The sequence below is a fragment of the Branchiostoma floridae genome, chromosome 16 (genome assembly GCF_000003815.2).
Source record: "Branchiostoma floridae strain S238N-H82 chromosome 16, Bfl_VNyyK, whole genome shotgun sequence".
Lineage (NCBI taxonomy): Eukaryota > Metazoa > Chordata > Leptocardii > Amphioxiformes > Branchiostomatidae > Branchiostoma > Branchiostoma floridae.
In genome coordinates this window covers 12,656,622-12,668,828 of record NC_049994.1, presented here as the reverse complement: position 1 = coordinate 12,668,828, position 12,207 = coordinate 12,656,622, and positions in this window count along the sequence as shown.

Below are 12,207 nucleotides of genomic sequence, written 5' to 3'. Positions count from 1 at the left end.
ATGTTCCGTTTGCCGCAAGTGTATGTGGTTTGGCATGTCGTCTGTACTCCTTTTTTATACCGCGAAAAAAAAGAACGTGCATCAGGTCTTCCTTATGATAGCGCATTAAGCCTTGTGGTAATTGGCTATCGTCAAGCAGATGTTGTCCTTGTCAACTCGTTTCGGCTTTGCGTTTCTAGTATTGAGGTTAGTTTGACATAGCATACCTTTAACTTTTTGCGCGGTTGATAGTCATGCAATTTATGGTTAGAACGTGTTTGATCCTTGGGATATTTTTTTCGCGGTAGCTGTTTTCATTATCGATGTAATTATTTCAGAAATCACCCCTATTTCCCCAGTATTGTGAAACAGCTGGCCTATAGGCCATGGGGTTTGCTAATTACTTATCTCCAAGTAGATATGGGGTTATGTGCATGTCGTGTTGTCAGCTCTCCGCAGCTGTCACTGACCCACTTTTTACAATGGTGTGCGTCTCATGTATCCATTGTGAAGCTATGTGGTTGTTTTCATTTGGTGTCGTTCGATTGTAAGGTTATGTTAGCTTTTGAATAAGTTTTTGGTATAAGTTGATGTGATGTGTTCTGTATGCGACATAAACACCGAGTCATACAGTACAGAAAACATCACAACCGACATGAACCATAATTAGGTCACAGAGTATGTTCCCTACTGTCACTTGTTCCGATTTCAAGAGCATTGACAGCATCTTCCATTATGTAATGTGCAAAGCGTCGTGGACCCATTGATGGAAAAGCATGTAATTCCAGTCCATTTTGTTACATTTACCTTGTTAGTCACCAAAAGATCAGTTCGACGTCTAACGAGCAGCTCCACAACATTGTCATGACCTTCTCTACATGCTACATGCAAAGCTGTATCTCCGTTCTGTAATACAACAAATGAAGCAAAAGTCACAAAGAAACTTTGTCTATCTATAGTCAACTGTTGCACCTGTACAGACAAAATGTTGCAGAAATGCAGAGCTGTGACTTTATAGTCGAGGCATTGCATCTGTACAAACACAATGTTCACAATTGGTCTTTTACTTATTGGGAGTTAGTCATGTTGAGGTCAGCATGGTTCTTAATGACCCCCTCTACACGCAGAATGCAGTGGTATGTCTACCTCCTGTTGAACAACAATTAAAAGTCGCAAAGAAGAAAATGAAGAAACACAATGTTCACATTCGCTCGTTTACTTACCTCATTAGTCACATTAAGATCAGCCTTATTCTTAATGAGCAGCTCCACGACCATGGGATGGTCTTTTCTACACGCTACATGTAGAGGTGTGTCTTTGTAGTACTGTAACACAAGGATTGAATCAACAGACTGTAATTATGCAAGTGAAACTGGTTAGATAGTTGTTAAAGTGGCAGCAATATGGAAGCCATGAGAGTATAGGTGCCATGTTGGTAAATGATACCAGTCTACCACACTAGTATCACCTTTACTACACTAATTCACGTCTTGAATACAGGAATGAATGCCTTGTTGGCTGTGATACCATGTTTCGTCGATTCACGTCTTGTTTTTACAGTGTTTATTGCGTATATTTGGAAAATTTAGCCATCTTGTTTTCTTTTACCCATCTTGTTTTCTCCGCCCTATTTCACTATTTTTTCAGTCTGCAGAGGGTGTCATCCATAAAAGGCCACCAAGAAATCTTGTAGTCAGCCGTTGAATCAGTACAAGTACAAGGCACACAATTGCTTTCTTCCTTACCTCGTCAGCCACGTTAAGATCAGCCTTGTTCTCAATGAGCAGTTCCACAACCTTGTCATGGCCTCCTCTACACCCCAGAAGCAAAGCTGTGTCTCCGGACTGTGATACAACAGTTAAAGGAAAGGTCACAAAGAAATCGGTTTGCTGTTGGTCATTGAATCTGTACAAACACAATTTACTCAAGTGCTTTTTGCTTACCTTGTTAGTCACATTTAGATCAGCATGGTTCTTAATGAGCAGCTCCACAATCTTGTCATGGCCTCCTCTACACGCCAGAAGTAAAGCTATGTCTCCGGACTGTGATACAACAGTTAAAAGAACACGGTGAAAACAAAGGTCACAAAGAAATCCAGCTTATTACTCTGTGACTGGAGGGTAACCTCCATCGACAGAGTATTGTGAACGGTCTATGTGTTGACTATGTATGTATGTGGTTTGTCATGTCGTCTGTACTCAGGTGTGAAATGATGCACGTCATTTTATTTTCGCGGTAGCTGTTGTTATAATCGATGTAATAATTTCAGAAGTAAAGTCTTAACGTTTCTTTTGCATGTCGCCCGCACGTAATATTTCCCAAGTCACCGATATATTCTCTGTAATTTGGATCGTTGGGTTTCGTTTCGTTCTTTGTGTTCATTGTTTTCGATGTTTGGGACTGCCAATATCATCAGTGTTGTAATATAGTTATAACTGATGCGGCGGAAGTTACAGAATGTTATTAAACAGGTGGTCGTCGTATTATGTGTGGTTAACGACAACAGCTGACGTCGTAGACCAACCGTTTCTGGTATTCCTGACAAATTTCGTTTTACTTTGAGTATGATAATCATCACCTGTTTATGGTAAATTTACGGAAACATCTGATGCCGCGGGCCAATGGTTGTTACTTTATTAGAGGAATATGGTCGTTAATGAATAATAAATACAATGGCACACAACACTGAATACAACACAACTGACAAACCATAATTCCGTCACAGAGTGTGTTACCTTCTCTACACGCCAGAAGCAGAACTGTGTCTCCGTCCTGTAACACAACAGTTAAGGTGAAGGTCACAAAGAAATCCTGGTTCTTAATAAGCAGCTCCACAATCTTGACATGTCCTCCTCTATATGCAAGATGCAGAGCTGCATCTCCGTCCTGTAACACAACAGTAAAGCAAAGGTCAAAAATAAATCCAGCTGTTTGCTGTTGGCCATTGAATGTGTACAAATGTACTTAAGTGCTTTATTCTCACCTTGTTAGCCAAGTTGAAATCAGCCTTGTTTTTAATGAGCGGCTCCACAACCTTGTCATGGCCTCCTCTACACGCTACATGCAGACCCGTGTCTCCGTCCTGAAACATAACAGTAAAGGAAAAGGTCACAAAGCAATCCAGCTGTTTGATGTTGGCCATTGAATCTGTACAAGGACAATGTTCTCAAGTGTTTTTTTTTTACTTAACCAGTCAGTCATGTTGAGATCAGCCTTGTTTTTAATGAGAAGTTCCACAACCTTTTCATGACCTTCTCTAAACGCCTTATGTAGAACTGTATCTCCGGACTGTAATACAAGTTTACTTACCTCGTCAGTCACATTAAGATCAGCATGGTTCTTAATGAGCAGCTCCACAACCTTGACATGACCTCCTCTACACGCCAGAAGCAGCCCTGTGTTTCCGTTCTGTGATACAAGAATTAAAGCAAATGACACAAAGAAGTCCAGCCTTTTGTTGTCGGCCATTGCATCTGTATAAATACAATGTAATCAAGTTCTTTTTACGTACCTCGTTAGTCACGTTGACATCAGTCTTCTTCTTAATGAACAGCTCCACAATCTTGTCATGACCTTCTCTACACGCCAGAAGCAGACCTGTGTATCCGTCCTGTAACACAGCAGTTAAAGCGAAGGTCACAAAAGCATATATAGCTGCTTTTAGTCAACTGTTGCATCTTTCCGAACAAAATTTTCACATTCGCTCATTTACTTACCCAGTTAGTTACGCTGAGATCAGCCTGGTTCTTGATAAGCCGTTCCACAACATTGTCATGACCTTCTTTACAAGCCACATGTAGAGCTGTGTCTCCGTTCTGTAACATAGCAGTTTATGTAATAAAAGCAAAGGTCAAAAAGAAATCCTGCGGTGAGTAGTCGGCCGTTGCCGTACAAAATACAAGGTACACAAATGCTTTTTTACTCACCATGTTGGGCACGTTGAGATCTGCCTGGTTCTTCATGAGCAGCTCTGCAACCTTGTCATGACCTTGTCTACACGCTTCATGCAAAGCTGTATCTACGAACTGTAACACAACAGTTAAAGCAAAGGTCACAAAGAAATCTGGCTGTTTGCTGTTGACCATTGCACATGTACAAAGACAACGTACTTTATAGAAATTGTTAAACTTTCTTCCCAACACTGAAAGAACTTTCATGCTAACAATGTACTTTGGTGTTTTTTTTACTTACACAGTCAGTCAAGTTGAGATCAGCTTGGTTTTTAATGAGCAGCTCCACAACCTTGTCATGGCCTCCTCTACACGCTACATGCAGACCCGTGTCTCCGTCCTGAAACATAACAGTAAAGGAAAAGGTCACAAAGCAATCCTGCTGTTTGATGTTGGCCATTGAATCTGTACAAGGACAATGTTCTCAAGTGTTTTTTTTTTACTTAACCAGTCAGTCATGTTGAGATCAGCCTTGTTTTTAATGAGAAGTTCCACAACCTTTTCATGACCTTCTCTAAACGCCTTATGTAGAACTGTATCTCCGGACTGTAATACAAGTTTACTTACCTCGTCAGTCACATTAAGATCAGCATGGTTCTTAATGAGCAGCTCCACAACCTTGACATGACCTCCTCTACACGCCAGAAGCAGCCCTGTGTTTCCGTTCTGTGATACAAGAATTAAAGCAAATGACACAAAGAAGTCCAGCCTTTTGTTGTCGGCCATTGCATCTGTATAAATACAATGTAATCAAGTTCTTTTTACGTACCTCGTTAGTCACGTTGACATCAGTCTTCTTCTTAATGAACAGCTCCACAATCTTGTCATGACCTTCTCTACACGCCAGAAGCAGACCTGTGTATCCGTCCTGTAACACAGCAGTTAAAGCGAAGGTCACAAAAGCATATATAGCTGCTTTTAGTCAACTGTTGCATCTTTCCAAACAAAATTTTCACATTCGCTCATTTACTTACCCAGTTAGTTACGCTGAGATCAGCCTGGTTCTTGATAAGCCGTTCCACAACATTGTCATGACCTTCTTTACAAGCCACATGTAGAGCTGTGTCTCCGTTCTGTAACATAGCAGTTTATGTAATAAAAGCAAAGGTCAAAAAGAAATCCTGCGGTGAGTAGTCGGCCGTTGCCGTACAAAATACAAGGTACACAAATGCTTTTTTACTCACCATGTTGGGCACGTTGAGATCTGCCTGGTTCTTCATGAGCAGCTCTGCAACCTTGTCATGACCTTGTCTACACGCTTCATGCAAAGCTGTATCTACGAACTGTAACACAGCAGTTAAAGCAAAGGTCACAAAGAAATCTGGCTGTTTGCTGTTGACCATTGCACATGTACAAAGACAACGTACTTTATAGAAATTGTTAAACTTTCTTCCCAACACTGAAAGAACTTTCATGCTAACAATGTACTTTGGTGTTTTTTACTTACACAGTCAGTCAAGTTGAGATCAGCTTGGTTTTTAATGAGCAGCTCCACAACCTTGTCATGGCCTCCTCTACACGCTGCATGTAAGGCTGTGTCTCCGTCCTGTAACACAACAGTTAATTTTAAATATAAAAGCAAATGGTCATCCCAAAGTAAATTGTTAATGTACCACCTATCACAAACTACATATATGACAGGTATTTGAGTCCTAAAATGGCAAACACAACAAATACAGATTTCCCTCATTAATTATGCAAATTAAGTGCCACGTTGCATAATTTGCACTTGGTTATGTACATCTCTGTCTAAGCTACCTACATACCAAATATCATCTAAATTTGTCATTCCCTTGTCCAATCATCCTCCTAAGAAGATTTTGAGAAAAACACAGCTGCAGTTCCAGAGCAACCTGTTGGGGACCCAAACATATACCACATATTCCTTACATCACAAGCTATCTGCCACCAAAAAATCAAGACCCCAGCACATTCAGGTCAAAAGATGCAAAAAACTGAATTTCTGCTGCAGTACCAAGGTCACATACCAGGGAGCCCAACATTGACCTTGACCTTCGTCTTTCCAACACCTACCCACATACCGAATATCATGACAATCCAACAAGAGGTTCTTGATTAATGCTGACCACAAATGTTCGGAAACACAAACAAACACACAGACACACACACAGACACACAGACACACCCAAAACTATATCTCCATTTTCCATGGAGATATAATAACGAGGATACACATACCTTAAGTCTAAATCAACACACTGTAACTTTTCTTACTATACAGTATGTTATTGTTTACTAGTATTAGTAGGTTGTAAGGTCACGTTCTATCTGTATTTGTATCTGTATCAACAAGAGTTCGGAGACCTCATACCTCCATGAAATACAGTGGAAGCCGCTTAATTGCACACCCAATTTGCCAGCGAATCCCGTGCAATTATCCGGCGTGTGCGATAATGCGAAGTTACCCAGTTTGACCGCACAGCCACGGGATTTTGGGATCCCGTGCAATTGACCGAAGTGTGCGTTTATCCGACGTGCAATTAACTGGCTTCCACTGTATTCTGATTATGCAAATGCAGTTCCAGAGCAAGCTACTAGCGGGCCCAAACATACACCATTTCTTCCTTACATCAAAAGCTATCTGCCACCAAGAAATCAAGACCATAGCATGTCCAGGTAAAAAGATACAGAAAATTGAAGTTCTGCTGCAGTACCAAGGTCACACACCAGGGGGCCCAAAATTGACCTTGACCTTCGTCTTTCCAACCCTACCCACATACCAAATATCATCGTAGTCCATCGAGAGGTTCTCAAGTTATGATGTCCACAAATATCCGGAAACACACACACACACAGACAGACAGACAGACAGACAGACAGACAGACAGACAGACACACTCAAAACTATACCTCCATTTTTTCATGGAGGTAATAAAGCCGGTGTTCACTTATGCATGTTGTCGATAACGCGAGTTATTCTGCTTCCTGTTTAAATGCTGATTTAGAGAAAATACACAGATGGGCTGTACAGTGGTTAATGGAATTGAACCCAGCCAAAACAGTTGAAATGTGTTTCTCAACCAGAAGAGATAATCTAGTGCACCCACCTCTGCTTTTAAACAATTGCATTATTAAGTCTGTTTCTTCTCACAAACATATCGGGATTACCTTAAACTCTGACATGACTTGAAAATCCCACGCCAACAATATATTGTCTAATATTTCTAAAAGCTTAGCTACTTTCAAAGGGTTGAAATTTAAACTCCCTCGTAATGTTTTGGAAACATTGTACAAATCATTTATCCGTCCGTGTTTGGAGTACGGTGATGTCGTTTGGCACGGCTGCACGTGTGAAGAATCACAACTTTTAGAACGAATCCAATACCACTGCTCTCTTATTGTAACAGGTGCTGTCAAAGGATCATCGTACTCCTCAGCTTGCAAAGAACTTGGCTGGGAGACCTTATCGGACAGGAGGCATATTCATAGACTCTTATTGTTCTACAAAATCATTCATGGTTCTACTCGTAGCTATTTGTCTGATCTACTTCCTTCAATCATTTCCTCAACATGTTCGTATGACCTTCGCAACAAAATGAATTTAAGATCACTCGACGCTTCAACAAATCGTTTTGCAAAGTCTTTTGTTCCTTACTCATTAAGTTACTGGAACAAGTTAGACTTGGCAACACGTAGTTACAGCTTCCTTAGGTTTAAAGTGCACCTGTTTAAATCTGTAAAACCTGTTAAATTTAGATATTTTAGCTTTGGTCCCAGATATGCTTGTACTCTCTTGGCACGCCTTCGCATTGGCACCTGTAGCTTGAATGACAGTCTTTTCAGTCGTGAGCTAACTGGTAGTCCAGCCTGTAGCTGCGGGTGCCAATGCGAATCGATTTCTCATTTCCTACTTCACTGCCCATTACATAATAATCCTCATCACACTCTCTTCGGCAAACTTTCAAGGATCGTAGGACATCTTTTCGATATTTTCTCTCTTTCTGATGGTGAAATCAAACATTTACTACTTTTTGGTACTTCCCTTTGCAACTATTCCACAAACTGTTTGATTATGTCTTCAACTCAGAACTTCATTGTGCAAACTGGCCGTTTCTAACCATGTTTTTCCCGTGTCCTACCAAAATTCCCGGGGGGGGGGGGGGGGTACCAGGACTTGCGCTTCCACCAGTCAATATACTTAGTATACCATTTGTACAGATTTATTGCATCTTGGCAATCACATGTTACTCTTATATTTCTTTTAATAGCGGTACCGATATAAGTTGTCTTAACTTGAGTGGGCCGCTACTCGTCTGTTATTTTGCCTTTATGTGTTTGTTCAATAAAAAAAAATTAAAAATAAAGATTAAAAAATAATAAATCCGGTGTAACCGCCCTTCGGCGTAACACACTTGCTTCGCAAGCACGCGGCGCGGCAGCAGCTGGTTATATATACTACACCGAAGGACCCGTCACACCTAACTTTTGCACATCTATCTGCAAGCGTTCTTTGAAACTATCCAGAGAAGATGCCCCTACTGTGCTTTGTGATAACAAAGTCCACTCTACGATAGTTCTGGGAAAGTACGAATTTTCAAACACATCAGATCCTAGGCTGGTAAGTGGTAACTCTGGTACTTGAAATCATGGCACGTTGATTTCATTGCATGGATGTCATCCTCTGGGAACTCGAAAACCGATGCAAACGTGCGAATAAAAAAAGTTTGGCCAAAAAATGTGCCGTCATTATAAAATCTAAGTGGTCAGGAAGGTTGGACAAATGACCAAATACAGAATTTTAATACCGGTTATAGATCTTTAATACCGATCATAGATTTTTGTTTTCATATATTCTTCTTTGACCTTGGAATCGACATTGACATTAGTGTATGCTTTCCTATGTATTCATTTTGATTTTATTTACAGCATATGTTGGCCTTTTGCGACTGCTTCGTTGATTCAAGGAGATTAGATAATATACAACCTCCTCCATTTATCACTTTCATAACTTAGAAATTATTGAATTGTTGATTAGTCTTACTTCACGCTCTCTAGAATTCGCCTTTCTGGACCTCCTTGTACATACCACAGAAGTCATGTTGATGTCCATCCCTTCTTCCAGGCCCCTCCTGACAGTCTCTACATCACCGTCCCCTGCAGCATTGAAGAACTGACTCTTGTCCATGGTCATGGAGCAGCCCCTTACTGTATGTCATAGTTTAGAGGAAATATAAACGAGTGAGGAACCTTTAGCATCAACGAGTCAAAAAAATTAATCTTATATTACGTCCACGAATTAACTAATTGTGCAGTGTATATAAAGCAAGCACTTACTAGTGATTGTACAGTACACTCGTTTAGTTATACGTGATTTGTGCGTAATGGCTTGAATACAGTAGATTAAACATGCATATCGCTTTCCACACCATGTTTTTTTTTGTCTGTCTTATGTCACCTTTCATGTTCAAGTTTATGCTTATCTACAAGACATATCGACGACCAGTATGATTAGCCTCTCCTGTGTGGTGTGGCTTTCTGTATAAGATGGTTATTGTTTATTCCTGAGGTGATAATTGGAACAATTTTCTCCTGACGTTGATTAGTGGTGAAAAATAGTGGCGGAAATTAACTAATGTCTGTCTATCTGTAAACTCTATCTGTCTGGTGACCTTGGGTGACCCTACGCTACGCTAGGTAAACACTCGGTAACGTATTTCTGGAAGAAAGCCAAAATAAAATACTACCCTCAGGCCATCAAAGTAACATATCAGTAGCCAAACAGGGTCCAAGCCCCGGCATTGTTTTCAAGTAACTCTAAATGTGTTGATTATACTGTTTTGCTTTTCTTATGTATTTCCGAAATTCAAAAATACTCTAATGTATCAGTCATCAAATCGATTAATCAAATGCGCATCGGTAATCGAAGCAATATCTTGGGTCACATGCTCCTTCCATGTACAAGAAAAAAATCAAAGAGCAAAGCCAAAACAGAAAGTGCATATTGACGGCTTCTCTTGTGACAATAGGCTACTATGATATCAGAGAGGTCAGTAGGTAAAAACGCAGACGTCATTTTAAGGCGCCTCTGCTCATTATAGTTTTACATGAATAGAGATTTACGCGGTCTAACTTGCACTATTCTACCCTGTAGATTTATCTTATATCGTGCTACTATTGATCATACCATAACCAAAATCCAGCATTAAAGAGATAATCCACAATCGATCATTTAACTACAATAAGTCTTAATTTCCAGCCATTTTTAATAAAAGTACTTTGCCAATCTAATCCCGAAATAACTACTATTGACTCTATTTGTCCAATTTTTACCATAAGACTACCGATCCCCGGAGCCTAATGGTAGAGGCTAATTGGTGTTACTATTTTCTGAAATAGTCCCCCCCCCCCCCCCCCCAGCTTATGAAGAGGGGAACAAACTCTGCGGGGAGGGGTCAGTTACAGCCCCTCCACAGCAGAGTTGTGTCATATAGACTAGGAAAGAGTATGTTAGTTGAAGAAACACACCAGTGACGCCTCCTTCTGATAGTGATTGTACAAATTTGTGTGGCTCAAGGCTACAGAAGCCGCACCGCTCGATGCAGCATTTGATACAGGAGGGACTTTAACTTTAACATGTACTTGGGTTAATTAATTGCTTAATCATATGCTTACATATACATGTGCGAGATCAATAATTCAGATGTTTGCAGCCGTAACCGTGCCACTCACACCACCGTGGAGTTTGCGGGGCCGTAAAGTAATCGTAGTAAAAAAAGCTGACTCCTCAAAACTATTTTCAAAACTGTTGAAAAGGAATGAAAATATCACATCATTGTAAAACCAGTTGAATGTCCCACGATCTCCGTTCTTTTTATGCCCGCTAAACGTTACCCGTGGAAAGTCCCGTCCAAAATAGGCGGAATTCCCCGACCTCTCGAGTGAGATGATGTTTGCAGTGCTAGTGGATGGCGAAAACACAGCAGGGCCTACATCTTACACGTTTCAATTGAACCGTTCACTAATTGTACAAAATATTCTAACCCTGACGACCCCTTGTACCTCACTCTACACCAGCAACGAAAAAAGAAAAACCGATCGGATTTCAGAGTTGAAAATAAGCATGTGGCTTATAGAGAAATGCAGCTTAATACATGTGCAGGCTCAGTTTCCTACTATAGCAAAAATTGGTTACAGAAATTGTTAATTGTACGTTAACTGCCACTATACGATTGACTGTAAAACTTGGTAGAGATTACAATGAACTGTACTCTACTTCACTCTTGTTATTTTCTTCAATCTGCAATCCCCAAACATGTGAATATCTGCCGAAAAACCTCTTCATTATCTAGTAAATCTAACATCCGGTTCACCGTATTTTTACAGGTCCGGTTTTTCTGGACGGGTCCAATAAGAAAAACCGGTTTTGTACCGGTACACTGTACCGGTACCCAGCCCTACCTGGTACATATCCCTAATGTGTATATAATGGTTCATATCATACAGAGGTGACAGGGATGGTCACAGTTACTCTTTCTACTAGTTGTGGATAATGTGCAGCAATCAGCTTCATATCCCTAATGTGTATATAGTGATTCACCCCGCACCAGTGGTGACAGGGATGGTATGCTTTATGAGTTACTGTATCAGTTACTGGAACCACCCTACTCCTGTCAAAAAGGGATGTAAGTATTTTTCAAAAACGAATCACAAAACTGCAACAAACTTCTAATGCACGCTATAGCATAATGGCTAAAAAATATCTACCCCCATAGCAAACGTGATCGCAATCCATCCATAGGTAATCATAGGTTCTAAAGATATTGGTTAGAATCAAGACCTGCTTTTTTTAAGCAGGTAATTATGGAACCACTTGCATTACTTTATGACTCACCCTCGTACCAAGACAGGAAACACAATTAATATTCTAGATGTGTCTCAGCGCCTGGTCTCTTATCGGGACCATATCATGATTGGTATGAGATTAACTTTCCACTGGTATTAAAGAGAAATTACTTTTACTGGGCTGCAAAAAACGCGCCTCCGATGGAGCATTTGGTACGGGAAGCAAAACTTTACCTGTGGAAAGTCCCGTCCAAATTAGCTGCGGAATTCCACGACCTCTCGAGTGAGAAGCATATGATATATGATGTCCACCATGGATGGTGAAAATGCACAGCAGGGCCTACATCTTACACGTTTCAATTGAACTTCAGAATTGTACAAAAAACATCAGAAGTCCACATAGCTAACAACAGTCTTGGGAGGAAGACTCAAATAAACGTTTAGGACAATCAAACCTACGCCCGATGTTACCGTC